This window comes from Nerophis ophidion, linkage group LG01 (assembly GCF_033978795.1).
Source record: "Nerophis ophidion isolate RoL-2023_Sa linkage group LG01, RoL_Noph_v1.0, whole genome shotgun sequence".
In the NCBI taxonomy this organism is placed as follows: Eukaryota; Metazoa; Chordata; class Actinopteri; order Syngnathiformes; family Syngnathidae; genus Nerophis; species Nerophis ophidion.
In genome coordinates, this window is record NC_084611.1 from 43,720,868 (window position 1) to 43,737,064 (window position 16,197).

General features: G+C 41.8%; 1 protein-coding gene across 4 annotated transcripts in view; it reads right to left on the bottom strand.

Moving 5' to 3' along the window:
• The window catches only part of LOC133555080 (metal transporter CNNM4-like), a 131,707-nt gene that overhangs the window by 102,410 nt on the left and 13,100 nt on the right, over positions 1–16,197 (bottom strand). The gene's annotated exons all lie outside the window — the stretch shown is intronic.

Consider the following 16,197-nt stretch of genomic DNA (forward strand, 5'->3'; position numbering starts at 1 on the left):
TTTATACTGTATGTGGAAATGATTGCATTGGTTGTAATCGGTTTTATTTACCTAACAGTTGAACACATCACACAGCGTGTCTTTGAAAAGGCAGAAAAACAATGCGGTAGGCTGGCGGTCACGCCCGCTTTACAAAAGCAGGTGCAGGTGCTCCCCGACAGGTCGTCTGTTTAAACTGGCTAATCTTTTCACGTTAAGGAAAAAAACTGACACAAGCTGTCTTACCGATACGTTAAAACAAGGCTAACAATTGCTGATACAAATACGACATTGATAATTTAGCCATGCAACAGCTATAGAAAATTCATGCATAGTACGCTATCATTACCAAGAGGGGTGTAACAGTTCATGTATTCAGATGTTCGGTACAGTACAGAGGTGTACGAAGGTACCACACAGGAAGAGTAATTGCTTTGTGACATAAACACACATTTTTACTGTAAACACATATAGTAGAGCCCAGCTTTAGGCTAACAATAGTGCCAAGGAGAAGCCAAAGCTTGAAAAGCCTCTTCTGTTCTTGGGAACACTCCTTGTGACCCTTGTAAACAGAGAAAGACAAGAGTTTGGGAACGGGAATACAAACTGAAACTATTAATGCTGTCCTTCCACCAATAAGGAACTCTCGTTTTCTAAAAATAAAATAATCATTCGCGCTCTTCAAAAAGTACAAATCAAACCGGCTTTTCTTGTTTTATGCAAAAATAGATGCTTATAATCAACATGTGCATTTGATAAAATATGCTCCTCATATAGATAATACAAACCCCATTTCCATATGAGTTGGGAAATTGTGTTAGATATAAATATAAACGGAATACAATGATTTGCAAATCATTTTCAACCCATACTCAATTGAATGCACTACAAAGACAAGATATTTGATGTTCAAACTGATTAACATTCTTTTTTTCCAAATAATCATTAACTTTAGAATTTGATGCCAGCAACACGTGCCAAAGAAGTTGGGAAAAGTGGCAATAAATACTGATAAAGTTGAGGAATGCTCATCAAACACTTATTTGGAACATCCCACAGGTGTGCAGGCTAATTGGGAACAGGTGGGTGCCATGATCGGGTATAAAAACACCATTCTCAAAAAATGCTCAGTCTTTCACAAAAAAAGGATGGGGGCGAGGTACACCCCTTTGTCCACAACTGCGTGAGTAAATAGTCAAACAGTTTAGGAACAACGTTTCTCAAAGTGCAATTGCAATAAATTTAGGGATTTCAAAATCTATGGCCCATAATATCATCAAAAGGTTCAGAGAATCTGGAGAAATCACTCCACTTAAGCGGCATGGCCGGAAACCAACACTGAATGACCGTGACTTTCGATCCCTCAAAAACCGAAATCAATCTCTAAAGGATATCACCACATGGGCTCAGGAACACTTCAGAAAACCACTGTCACTAAATACAGTTTGTCGCTACATCTGTAAGTGCAAGTTAAAGCTCTACTATGCAAAGCGAAAGCCATTTATCAACAACATCCAGAAACGCCGCCGGCTTCTCTGGGCCCGAGATCATCTAAGAGGGACTGATGCAAAGTGGAAAAGTGTTCTGTGGTCTGACGAGTCCACATTTCAATTTTTGGGGGGAAAAATTCAACATTGTGTCATCCGAACCAAAGGCGAAGTGAACCATCCAGACTGTTACCGACGCAAAGTTCAAAAACCAGCATCTGTGGTGGTATGGGGGTGCATTAGTGCCCAAGAGATGGGTAACTTACACATCTGTGAAGGCACCATTAATGCTGAAAGGTACAGACAGGTTTTGGAACAACATATGCTGCCATCCAAACGCTGTCTCTTTCATGGACGCCCCTGCTTATTTCAACAAGACAATGCCAAGCCACATTCAGCACGTGTTACAATAGCGTGGCTTCGTAAAAAATGAGCGCGGGTACTTTCCTGGCCCGCCTGCAGTCCAGACCTGTCTCCCATCGAAAATGTGTGGCGCATTATGAAGCGTAAAATACGACAGTGGAGACTGAACGACTGAAGCTCTACATAAAACAAGAATGGGAAGTAATTCCACTTTCAAAGCTTCAACAATTAGTTTCCTCAGTTCCCAAACGTTTATTGAGTGTTGTTAAAAGAAAAGGTGATGTAACACAGTGGTGAACATGCCCTATCCTAACTACTTTGGCACGTGTTGCAGCCATGAAATTTTAAGTTAATTATCATTTGCAAAAAAAAAATAAAGTTTGAGTTTGAACATCAAATATCTTGTCTTTGTAGTGCATTCAATTGAATATGGGTTGAAAAGGATTTGCAAATCATTGTATTCCGTTTATATTTACATCCAACACAATTTCCCAACTCATATGGAAACGCGGTTTGTATAATCAATATGCAAGTATAGAAATACGGCGAGGCTTGAGAGGTTACAAAGAACAGTGAAGTGAGCCAGTTTAGTCAGAATGCACGCTCAAATAGATACTTATTAATAAGCGGCGGAAGGAAAAGTAGTTCCGCCCAACATGATATCAGAAAGACTCTGTAGCCTTTTACCATTTGTGTTTCTTATCAACAAGACATGGCTGAAATCGGATTCTCTCACGACACATCTGACACAAATGTGTCCAAATATTCACACCGTCATGGTAAATGGTAAATAGGTTATGCTTGTATAGCGCTTTTCTACCTTCAAGGTGCTCAAAGCGCTTTGACACTTTCCACATTCACCCATTCACACACACATTCACACACCGATGGCGGGAGCTGCCGTGCAAGGCGCTAACCATCACTCATCAGGAGCAAGGGTGAAGTGTTTTGCTCAAGGACACAGGGGACGTGGGGCGGTTGATAGAAGGTGGGGATCGAACCAGGAACCCTCAGGTTGCTGGCACAGCCACTCTCCCAACGGCGCCACGCCGGCATGTGAGAATCTGTATCAGAATCCTTGATATAGACTAAGGGTGTCAAAGTTGTTTTGATGGAGGGCCACACGGCAGTCATGACTGCCCTCAGAGGGCCGCTTGTGAGAGTGAATGTAAGAATATAAAAGTATAATTGCCTCATTATATTATTGCCTATGCATTTGGTTATTAGATTTTTGTATGTACAAAATGATGGATAACTTGCTTTGAAATGTTAAGTCAAGGTGACAAGCAGATATTTAACCATTATTGTTATTTACAGACTATCATACAGTATATAATAATTAGGGGCGTTAAAAAATGTTTTTTTAATCACACTCCAATACCAATTTTTTTTTTTTTAGCATTTTTTTTAGCATTTTTCAAAAATCGAATTTATGTTATTTCTTTGGATGAATTAATACAAAATAAAAAACGTTTTTTAGGCAATCTCTATGATTACTTGGTGCATGTACAGTATGTGTCACATGTCAGCAACCAAAAGGAGGTTTTATAATCTGTAAGCTGTTTTGTTAAGGTGTTGTTATTATTATACCAAATAATATTTTGCAAAAATCAGTTTGAATCGAGAATCGGGCTGAATTAAGTATCAATTATGAATTGAATCCTCACCCCGAGAATCTGAATCGAATGGCGCGGTGCACAAAGATTCACAGCAATAACAATTGAACATGATGATGGGTTGTACTTGTATAGTGCTTTTCTACCTCAAGGTACTCAAAGCGCTTTGACACTACTTCCACAATTATCCATTAACACACACATTCACACACTGATGGAGGGAGCTGCTATGCAAGGCGCTAACCAGCACCCATCAGGAGCAAGGGTGAAGTGTCTTGCTCAGGACACAACGGACGTGACGAGGTTGGTACTAGGTGGGGATTGAACCAGTATATACACTATATTGCCAAAAGTATTTGGCCACCCATCCAAATAATCGGAATCAGCGATCCTAATCACTTGGCCCGGCCACAGGTGTATCAAATCAAGCACCTGGGCATGGAGACTGTTTCTACAAACATTTGTGAAAGAATGGGCCGCTCTCAGCGATTTCCAGCATGGAACTGTCATAGGATGCCAACCCAACCTAACCCCCCGCCCAAACTCCCACCACATCCCCCTCCCCAGATTGTAAATAAAGTACATAATTCAATGTATATACTCTGATGATTAAATTGTGTGATGACTGTATTATACTGATAGTATATATTTGTATCATTAACGTGGACCCCGACTTAAACAAGTTGAAAAACTTATTCAGGTGTTACCATTTAGTGGTCAATTGTACGGAATATGTACTGTACTGTGCAATCTACTAATAAAAGTTTCAATCAATCAAACAAAAACCTGTGCACTAGAGATGCGCGGATAGGCAATTATATCAACCGCAACCGCATCACCAAAGTTGTCATCCACCCGCCATTCACCCGAACCAACATTTTATCAGAACTGCAACCGCCCGCCACCCGCCCGTTGAAATACATCAGAGGTCGGCCACCATTACCACTCAGAGAGCTATCTAAACCCGTTTCACAGAGTTAAGAAGACAATGGGAGCCGCCAACGTTCTCGAGAATATCCAATGGTGTTCATCCTGATAACAAGATTAAGGGCGTGTTGTGAAGCCATTACCTTTGACACCTTCAACAATATGTAAAAAACGATTATTAGTCCAGCAACATGTTGTATGCAGCTTCCGCAATCACACGTACAAGATTGAAAGGCATACTGAGTGATACAGAGTACACTGATGGTTGTGATATAAACAATTTTAACACTCTTACTAATATGCGCCACGCTGTGAAGCCACACCAAACAAGAATGACAAACACATTTCGGGAGAACATCCTCACAGTAACACAACATAAACGCAACACAACAACACCTGAATATATTTTACACCCCCGCGCCCCCAACACCGCCCACCCCTTCCTCTTCCAACATGACTGTGCACCAGAGCACAAAGCAAGGTCCATAAAGACATGGATGACAGAGTATGGTGTGGATGAGCTTGACTGGCCTGCACAGAGTCCTGACCTGAACGCGATAGAACACCTTTGGGATGCATTAGAACGGAGACTGAGTGCATGTGCCTCACAATACGAAGTTCGATCCCGGGCTTGGGATCTTTCTGTGTGGAGTTTGCATGTTCTCCTCGTGACTGTGTGGGTTCCCTCCGGGTACTTTGGATACACTCTCACCTCCAAAGACATGCACCTGGGGATAGGCCCCTCCCACCTCCAAAGACATGCACTTGGGGATAAGTTGATTGGCAACACTAAATGGTCCCTAGTGTGTGAATGTGAGTGTGAATGTTGTCTGTATATCTGTGTTGGCCCTAAGATGAGGTGGTGACTTGTCCAGGGTGTACACCGCCTTGCGCCCGAATGCAGCTTAGATAGGCTCCAGCACCCCCCGTGACCACGAATGGGACAAGCGGTAAAAATTGGATGGATGGACTGAGAGCCAGGCCTTCTTGACCAACATCAGTCTGTGACTTTACCGATGCGCTTTTGGAAGAATGGTGGAAAATTCCTATAAAGACACTCGGCAACCTTGTGGACAGCCTTCCCAGAAGCGTTGAAGCTGTAATAGCTGCAAAAGGTGGACCCACATCATATTGTACCCTATGGGTTAGGAATGGGATGGCACTTCAAGTTCATAGGTGAGTCAAGGCAGGTGGCCAAATAATTTTGGCAATATAGTGTCTATCAAAGTTTAAAACACATGAAATTTCATGTATATTTTTTTCTGTCAAAATGGAAACAACGAAAACATTTACTAAGAAAGATGAAGTATCCGCATAATTCCCAGGCTTTCTCGAGCCACATTAAATGACTTGAGTTGGACACCTTTGATTATGAATATTTTTGGTATTGGTTAAATCAGGGGTGTCCAAACTTTTTCCACAGAGGGCCGCACACGGAAAAATTTAAGCATGCGTGGGCCATTTTGATATTTTTCATTTTCAAACCATAAAAAAAGATATGGATTTTTTTTTTAGTCCTGAAGGCTCCTGGGGAACATATAGGGTCTCAGTCACTAAAATGTTAAAAATAAGTCAAATTATTATTTTTATTTTTTTATTTAATGCTTACAGTAAATCTCTATATCAACTTGAGGTTGATTAAAAAGTAAAACAAATAAGGTTTTATGCATTTTCTGTCAAAGACAACTTTGTTTTTTTATAGTAAAACTGAAATATGCAGTATTTAGATGGATAGTACTTTATTGATTCCTTCAGGAGAGTTCCGTTATTTAGCAATTAAAGCCCTCAAAGATCAATAATGCAGAACACCATTGATTTTAATTATTTAATAGTTTTGAGTAATCACAGTGAAAAGTTAAATAAAATCCTACTAAATATATTTGAGATCCAAAAGGTTCCCCAATCATAAAATGATGCATTTTTATTATTTTTTTTTTTTTTACTTTTAACACTTAAATTTCAAGATCAACTTCCGATATATCTGTCGATTTTAAGTTTGAACTATTATTTTGTTTGTTTTATGCTCTTTTGTCAAAACTTTGATGTTTTTATATGGCAACCATACCACATATACAATATTTTTTTCCACATAAAACATTTTAAAGTGATAATTTTTAGGTAATAATTCATTATAACATGGATTTTTTGTCCTTTTTTACTATCAATACTATCAATTTTGCAATTTTTGCAGAATGTGTGGCGGGCCGGTAAACGGTTAGCTGCGGGCCGCAAATGGCCTCCGGGCCGCACTTTGGACACCCCTGGGTTAAATAAAATAAAGTGAAGAGTGTCAAGAAGGAGACACAGTTTGGTGGCCACCACTCAGATGAGAAAGCTGCGCCTGAAGGCTTGGTATGGGTGGGGTCAGGGTACAAAGGTGACTGCGGACAAAGTGTCGGGGAATGTTTGAATAGAACCGAAGAAAAATAAGCGGCGATGACGCACAGGTGAACACACGCGCACAGCATGTGTTGTCGAAACAGAAAAAACATACGCAAATTGGGATGAGAAAGAGTAGTGTGTTGTTAAAAAAACAGCGCTACAGTTGCAGATGGTTATCTTGCCTTTCTCACAATTAGAATTATATTTACGCAACTCGGATTCGACAAATACCGAGGTCAAAAATTGGTTGTTTAAGAAAAACTTTGAAAGGCAGAAATCATGTGTATCCCAGCACCATATACGTCATATTACATCGAGCAACACAATATTTCCAGAATAACAAAAGCTTTCAGTTGAGGAAGAACTATCAGGCATTATATTATTTAACCCAGGGGTGTCAAACATACGGCCCGCGAACAGGTTTTATCCAGCCCACAGGATGAGTTTACTAAGTATTAAAATTAACCAAAATTTTGGAATGAAAGAAACTGCTGTTCTAATTGTGTCCACTAGATGTCGCAATAGCAATTCTTTGTCGATGATGCTACATATGTAAAAATAAACCACATGATTTTAGTGCACCAGTGGAGGAACATGAGCAGACTACTTAAACAACATCCCGTAATTTCATTTTGATATCATTTTTTCATCTTGATAGATTGAAAATTAACACCAATGAGTTGACAGATGAACCACATAATTTATTCAGAAAGTATAAATAACGACAAATAAAGATAGAATACTATTAACCGCAACATTTAAGTGTAAAAAAAAAACAAAAAACATAATTTGGACATTTTTTAGAATGTGCTTGTTCTATTTTTAAGCAAAGAAAACAATCTGAAGTATATATATATATATATATATATATATATATATATATATATATATATATATATATATATATATATATCTATTAGGGCTGCGAATCTTTGGGTGTCCCACGATTCAATTCAATATCGATTGTTGGGGTCACATTTCGATATTATATAGATGTTTTCGATTCGATTCGATTCTCGATTCAAAAACGTATTTTTCCGATTCAAAACGATTCTGTATTCATTCAATACATTAGATTTCAGCAGGATCTACCCCAGTCTGCTGACATGCAAGCAGAGTAGTAGATTTAAAAAAAAAAAAAAGCTTTTATAATTGTAAAGGATAATTTTTTATCAACTGATTGCAATAACATAAATTTGTTTTAACTATTAAACGAACCAAAAATATGACTTATTTTATCTTTGTGAAAATATTGGACACAGTGTGTTGTCAAGCTTATGAGATGCGATGCAAGTGTAAGCCACTGTGACACTATTGTTCTTTTATTTTATTTTTATCCCACTGGGTCCCACTGCGTCATCATTGTCACCGACGTCCCACTGGGTGTGAGTTTTCCTTGCCCTTAAGTGGGCCTACCAAGGATGTCGTAGTGGTTTGTGTTGTGGTTTGTGCAGCCCCTTGAGACACTAGTGATTTAGGGCTATATAAATGAACATTGACTGATTGATTGATTGATTTTATAAATGTCTAATGATAATGTTAATGAGGTATTTTTAATCACTGCTATGCTGAAATTATAACTAATATTGATACTGTTGTTGATAATATTCATTTTTGTTTCACTACTTTTGGTTTGTTCTGTGTCGTGTTTGTGTCTTCTTAATTGCTCTATTTATTGCAGTTCTGAGTGTTGCTGGGTCAGGTTTGGTTTTGTAATTGGATTGCATTGTTATGGTATTGCTGTGTAGTGGTTTATTGGATTGATAAAAAAACAGCCCCAAAGCATGATGTTTCCACCCCCATGCTTCACAGTAGGTATGGTGTTCTTGGGATGCAACTCAGTATTCTTCTTCCTCCTCCCAACACGACGAGTTGAGTTTATACCAATCGTGAGATTTTGAGCTAAAACCTCCTTCCATCAGTGAGAGCTTTCAATGGTTGACCAAATACTTATTTTCCACCATAATTTACAAATAAATTATTTAAAATTCCTACAATGTGAATTCCTGGATTTTTTTTCACATTCTGTCTCTCACAGTTGAAGTGTACCTATGATGAAAATTACAGACAGTGTTTCCCACAGGTCATTCATCTATTTGTGGTGGTGTGGTCGGGCGGCGGCGGCCGTGGGGGGTGGGGCGTGGCGGAGACCAAGAAAAACACGGAATTGGAATATAATTACAACACTTTATATATATATTTATATACATATTTATATAATATTTACATATTTCAATCAATTATATTAGAATTATATTTACGCAACTCGGATTCGACAAATACCGAGGTCAAAAATTGAAAGTCAATGTTTATTTATATAGTCCCAAATCACAAATGTCTCAAAGGACTGCACAAATCATTACGACTCGGAAGAACCCACAAAAGGGCAAGGAAAACTCACACCCAGTGGGCAGGGAGAATTCACATCCAGTGGGACGCCAGTGACAATGCTGACTATGAGAAACCTTGGAGAGGACCTCAGATGTGGGCAACCCCCCCCCTCTATTTATATAATATGTAACTACAAGCTCCATTCACAGACAGAGTCCCACTGCTTATATGAGCGGTCAAGCGAGTCAAAAGCCGGAAAAAAAAAAAGGAAAAAAAAAAATCTTTTTTTTAAATTTTATTTTATTTTTTTATTTTTCTATTTGTGGCGGCCGTAATTCTTTCGTGGCGGGTCGCCACAAATAAATGAATGTGTGGGAAACCCTGGACCTCTGTCATCATTTTAAGTGGGAGAACTTGCACAATCGGTGGCTGACTAAATACTTTTTTGCCCTACTGTGTATATATATATATATATATATATATATACGTATATATATATATATATATATATATATATATATATATATATATATATATATATATATACACATATACGTATATATATATATATATATATATATATATATATATACATATACGTATATATATATATATATACTCCTCTCTGAGCTGCTACCTTACCGTGGTAGAGGAGTTTGCGTGTCCCAATGATCCTAGGAGCTATGTTGTCTGGGGGCTTTCATGCCCCCTGGTAGGGTCTCCCAAGACAAACAGGTCCTAGGTGAGTGATCAGACAAAGAGCAGCTCAAAGACTTCTATGGAATTACAACGAAATGAACCCAGATTTCCCTCGCCCGGACGTGGGTCACCGGGGCCCCGCTCTGGAGCCAGGCCCGGAGTTGGGGCACGATGGCGAGCGCCTGGTGGTCGGGCCTGTCCCCATGGGGCCCGGCCGGGCACAGCCCGAAGAGGCAACGTGGGTCATCCCTCCAATGGGCTCACCACTCATAGCTGGGGCCATAGAGGTCGGGTGCATTGTGAGCTGGGCGGCAGCCGAAGGCAGGGCAATTGGCGGTCCGATCCTCGGCTACAGAAGCTAGCTCTTGGGACGTGGAACGTCACGTCACTGGGGGGAAGGAGCCTGAGCTAGTGCGCGAGGTAGAGAAGTTCCGGCTGGATATAGTCGGACTCACCTCGACGCACAGCAAGGGCTCTGGAACCAGTTCTCTCGAGAGGGACTGGACCCTCTTCCACTCTGGCGTTGCCGGCAGTGAGAGGCGACGTGCTGGGGTGGCAATTCTCGTTGCCCCCCGGCTCAAAGCCTGCACGTTTGAGTTCAACCCAGTGGACGAGAGGGTAGCTTCCCTTCGCCTTCGGGTGGGGGGACGGGTCCTGACTGTTGTTTGTGCTTACGCACCAAACAGCAGTTCAGAATACCCACCCTTTTTGGGTACACTCGAGGGAGTACTGGAAAGTGCTCCCCCGGGTGATTCCCTTGTCCTACTGGGAGACTTCAACGCTCATGTTGGCAACGACAGTGAAACCTGGAGAGGCGTGATTGGGAAGAATGGTCGCCCGGATCTAAACCCGAGTGGTGTTTTGTTATTGGACTTTTGTGCTCGTCACAGTTTGTCGATAACAAACACCATGTTCAAACATAAGGGTGTCCATATGTGCACTTGGCACCAGGACACCCTAGGCCGCAGTTCCATGATCGACTTTGTAGTTGTGTCATCGGATTTGCGGCCTCATGTTTTGGACACTCGGGTGAAGAGAGGGGCGGAGCTTTCTACCGATCACCACCTGGTGGTGAGTTGGCTGCGATGGTGGGGGAGGATGCCGGACAGACCTGGCAGGCCCAAGCGCATTGTGAGGGTCTGCTGGGAACGTCTGGCAGAGTCTCCTGTCAGAGAGAGTTTCAATTCACACCTCCGGGAGAACTTTGAACATGTCACGAGGGAGGTGCGGGACATTGAGTCCGAGTGGACCATGTTCCGAACCTCTATTGTCGAGGCGGCTGATTGGAGCTGTGGCCGCAAGGTTGTTGGTGCCTGTCGTGGCGGTAATCCCAGAACCCGTTGGTGGACACCAGCAGTGAGGGATGCTGTCAAGCTGAAGAAGGAGTCCTATCGGGTTCTTTTGGCTCATAGGACTCCGGAGGCAGTGGACGGGTACCGACGGGCCAAGCGGTGTGCAGCTTTAGCGGTCGCGGAGGCAAAAACTCGGACATGGGAAGAGTTCGGGGAAGCCATGGAAAACGACTTCCGGACAGCTTCGAAGCGATTCTGGACCACCATACGGCGCCTCAGGAAGGGGAAGCAGTGCACTATCAACACCGTGTATGGTGCGGATGGTGTTCTGCTGACTTCGACTGCGGATGTTGTGGATCGGTGGAGGGAATACTTCGAAGACCTCCTCAATCCCACCAACACGTCTTTCTTTGAGGAAGCGGTGCCTGGGGAATCTGTGGTGGACTCTCCTATTTCTGGGGCTGAGGTCGCTGAGGTAGTTAAAAAGCTCCTCGGCGGCAAGGGTCGGGGGTGGATGAGATCCGCCCGGAGTTCCTTAAGGCTCTGGATGCTGTGGGGCTGTCTTGGTTGACAAGACTCTGCAGCATCGCGTGGACATCGGGGGCGGTACCTCTGGATTGGCAGACCGGGGTGGTGGTCCCTCTCTTTAAGAAGGGGGACCGGAGGGTGTGTTCCAACTATCGTGGGATCACACTCCTCAGCCTTCCCGGTAAGGTTTATTCAGGTGTACTGGAGAGGAGGCTTCGCCGGATAGTCGAACCTCGGATTCAGGAGGAACAGTGTGGTTTTCGTCCTGGTCGTGGAACTGTGGACCAGCTCTATACTCTCGGCAGGGTTCTTGAGGGTGCATGGGAGTTTGCCCAACCAGTCTACATGTGCTTTGTGGACTTGGAGAAGGCATTCGACCGTGTCCCTCGGGAAGTCCTGTGGGGAGTGCTCAGAGAGTATGGGGTATCGGAATGTCTTATTGTGGCGGTCCGCTCCCTGTATGATCAGTGTCAGAGCTTGGTCCGCATTGCTGGCAGTAAGTCGGACACGTTTCCAGTGAGGGTTGGACTCCGCCAAGGCTGTCCTTTGTCACCGATTCTGTTCATAACTTTTATGGACAGAATTTCTAGGCGCAGCCAAGGCGTTGAGGGGTTCCGGTTTGGTGGCCACGGGATTAGGTCTCTGCTTTTTGCAGATGATGTAGTCCTGATGGCTTCATCTGGCCGGGATCTTCAGCTCTCACTGGATCGGTTCGCAGCCGACTGTGAAGCGACCGGAATGAGAATCAGCACCTCCAAGTCCGAGTCCATGGTTCTCGCCCGGAAAAGGGTGGAGTGCCATCTCCGGGTTGGGGAGGAGACCCTGCCCCAAGTGGAGGAGTTCAAGTACCTAGGAGTCTTGTTCACGAGTGGGGGAAGAGTGGATCGTGAGATCGACAGGCGGATCGGTGCGGCGTCTTCAGTAATGCGGACGTTGTATCGATCCGTTGTGGTGAAGAAGGAGCTGAGCCGGAAGGCAAAGCTCTCAATTTACCGGTCGATCTACGTTCCCATCCTCACCTATGGTCATGAGCTTTGGGTCATGACCGAAAGGATAAGATCACGGGTACAAGCGGCCGAAATGAGTTTTCTCCGCCGGGTGGCGGGGCTCTCCCTTAGAGATAGGGTGAGAAGCTCTGCCATCCGGGAGGAGCTCAACGTAAAGCCGCTGCTCCTCCACATCGAGAGGAGCCAGATGAAGTGGTTCGGGCATCTGGTCAGGATGCCACCCGAACGCCTCCCTAGGGATGTGTTTAGGGCACGTCCAGCTGGTAGGAGGCCACGGGGAAGACCCAGGACACGTTGGAAAGACTATGTCTACCGGCTGGCCTGGGAACGCCTCGGGATCCCCCGGGAAGAGCTAGACGAAGTGGCTGGAAATAGGGAAGTCTGGGCTTCCCTGCTTAGGCTGCTGCCCCCGCGACCCGACCTCGGATGAGCGGAAGAGGATGGATGGATGGATGGATGGATATATATATATATATATATACATATACGTATATATATATATATATATATATATATATATATATACATATACGTATATTCAAAATGAATTTCAAATTTTCTCTCCAAAAAAAAAAAAAAAAATATATATATATATATATATATATATATATACATATACGTATATATATATATATATATATATATATATATATATATATACATATACGTATACATATATATATATATATATATATATATATATATATATATCCATCCATCCATCCATTTTCTACCGCTTATTCCCTTTCGGGGTCGCGGGGGGCGCTGGCGCCTATCTCAGCTACAATCGGGCGGAAGGCGGGGTACACCCTGGACAAGTCGCCACCTCATCGCAGGGCCAACACAGATAGACAGACAACATTCATACTCACATTCACACACTAGGGCCAATTTAGTGTTGCCAATCAACCTATCCCCAGGTGCATGTATATATATATATATATATATATATTTTTTTTTTTTTTTTGGAGAGAAAATTTGAAATTCATTTTGAATTGGGATGAATAAGAATCGTAATTGAAATGTGAACTGATTTTCTGCACTCCTAGTTAAGAATGACTGTAAGTCTTTTTAATGTGAACGAACACTTTGACTTGGGAGCTAATTCGATGTCCTGTGTGTTCAAAACAAGCTTGGTTTAAACCTGCCTAATTTACATCCAACAAATCATTTAAAAAATGGCTGTGTGTTAACCTGTGGCAGCTGTGTTTCATCAGCTGGATTACTTTTCTTTATAGTCGTCAACAAACACGGACTAGACAAAAATAGCCAGGTAGAAACAAAACAAAAGAACACACATACACACACTCTCTTGCTCTGTGTTGTTTATGTGGGGGATCAAATGCAAAGAATCATAAAATGAAAACCAGCATCTGAGGGAGGTCATGTGACCGTCAGCACTGTAGCCACGAGGCTTCTATTGTGTTTTATATATATAACAACTACACACAATGACTTTCATGGCATTTTATCACCAACGCACACTGCTCCTTGTGCACTTTTTTTTATATTTAATTACCTGCTCTGACATGTTTTAAAGAAATGACAACCTTGCAAGGGAGCTTTCACTCCCATTTTAGCAGTAGGTCCTTAAAAACAGCAGAGCGATCTTTGACTACCTTTAACCTATGGATTTGCATATTAAAATTAGGGCTGTCAAAGTTAACGCATGCGATTTTTACAGAAAACAAACAAAACAAAAAAACGCATTTATCATACATAAAAGCAGATTGATCAAACAGTTTTTATTTTGCAGGCACATGATCCTTTACCTTAGCTGTTAAGTGTCTAAAAGGTGGTGTGGGTTCCTATACAAAACTGTTTGATCAAATAAATGACATACATTTAAAAATATTTATCATGTATGACATTCTGACTGTAAAATTGCATTTGCGTTAAAGATGCTTAGGTCTAGAGATGTCCAATAATATCGGACTGTCGATATTATTGGCCGATAAATGCTTTAAAATGTAAAATCGGAAATTATCGTATCGGTTTCAAAAAGTAAAAGTTATGACTTTATAAAACGCCGCTGTATGGAGCGGTACACGGACGTAGGGAGAAATACAGAGCAGTTGCGTCTCCCAGTCAGCAGCCCCTCCCCCACACACAACACAGGAGATGCAGCACGACTGCACCATGAGAGGCTTACTTGCGACGCTTGATGACCTCATCAAACTGCCGCCAGCGCAACATAACAACAAGAGTGTGTTGTTGCCGGTGCTGTAGCCGTGGCTAACAAGCCAGCTCGCTCGGTGACTCACTAACGACATGGTTTGGGATCATCTTAAAAAAGTGTCTCTGACGGATAAAAAACTGGCAATTTGCAATGACTGCAACAAGTTGGTTATGGGAGGAGGGATCAAGACGTCTTCCTTTCATACAAGCAATTTGATCTCCCACCTTTTCGAGAATCATAAGGAGATACACGATGAATACAAGCGGGAGATGGATGAAAAGCAAACAGCGGAAAAAAGTAGTAAGACTCGGCCGAGAAAAAACAAAAATAAAATAAAAAAACACCCCTGTCTCAACGCAGCATTTCAGAAGCCCTCACTGACTGCTCAGCCACTTCAAGCACTCACCACTAGCTTGGAGCACATTTGTATAACTCATACAAATACGTTAGAGCAGGGCAGATTGAGTTCCAGTTTATAATCTCCTGTTATACAGTACACTAGGCAGTCTTGCACTAAAGGAGGACTATGTTATTGTGTACTTTATTACTGTAGTATACTCTGGACTGAAGCTGTGTGTCTTCATTGTTTTTGTAGCTGTTGTTTTGAGGCATGTTTAAAAAAATAAATAATAAGATCAATCAATCAATCAATATTTATTTATATAGCCCTAAATCACAAATGTCTCAAAGGACTGTACAAACCATTATGACTACAACATCCTCGGAAGAACCCACAAAAGGGCAAGGAAAACTCACACCCAGTGGGCAGGGAGAATTCACACCCAGTGGGACGCCAGTGACAATGCTGACTATGAGAAACCTTGGAGAGGTGCACTTTGTGAAAGTCAAAGTGTAGTATTTCCCATAGTTGTAGTGGGTATCAGGGAGAGCATGTCCCAAATTCTAAACTGCTGTTTTGAGGCATGTTAAAAAAAATTATACACTTTGTGACTTCAATAATAAATATGGCAGTGCCATATTGGCATTTTTTTCACATAACTTGTGTTGATTTATTTTGGAAAAACTTGTTACATTGTTTAATGCATCCAGCGGGGCATCACAACAAAATGAGGCATAATAATGTGTTCATTCCACCACTGTAAATATCGGTATCGGTTCATATCGGAATCGATAATTAAGAGTTGGACAATATCAAAATATCGGCAAAAAAGCTATTATCGGACATCTTTATTTTGAACCTTAATTTAAAGAGGTTATTGGTGTTTATTGTCATTTTAAAATGTTGTTTACGTTGATTGTTTTCCAAGGTTATGTTCACATTTCCTATCCTTTCTGCCTTCATAGCTGTGGGATTATAATCCGAGAAAATTTAAATATTAACATTTCTTTTTTTTTTCTCTCATGGTCAATATATTTCGTTGGTCATAAAAAATATCAATAATTATC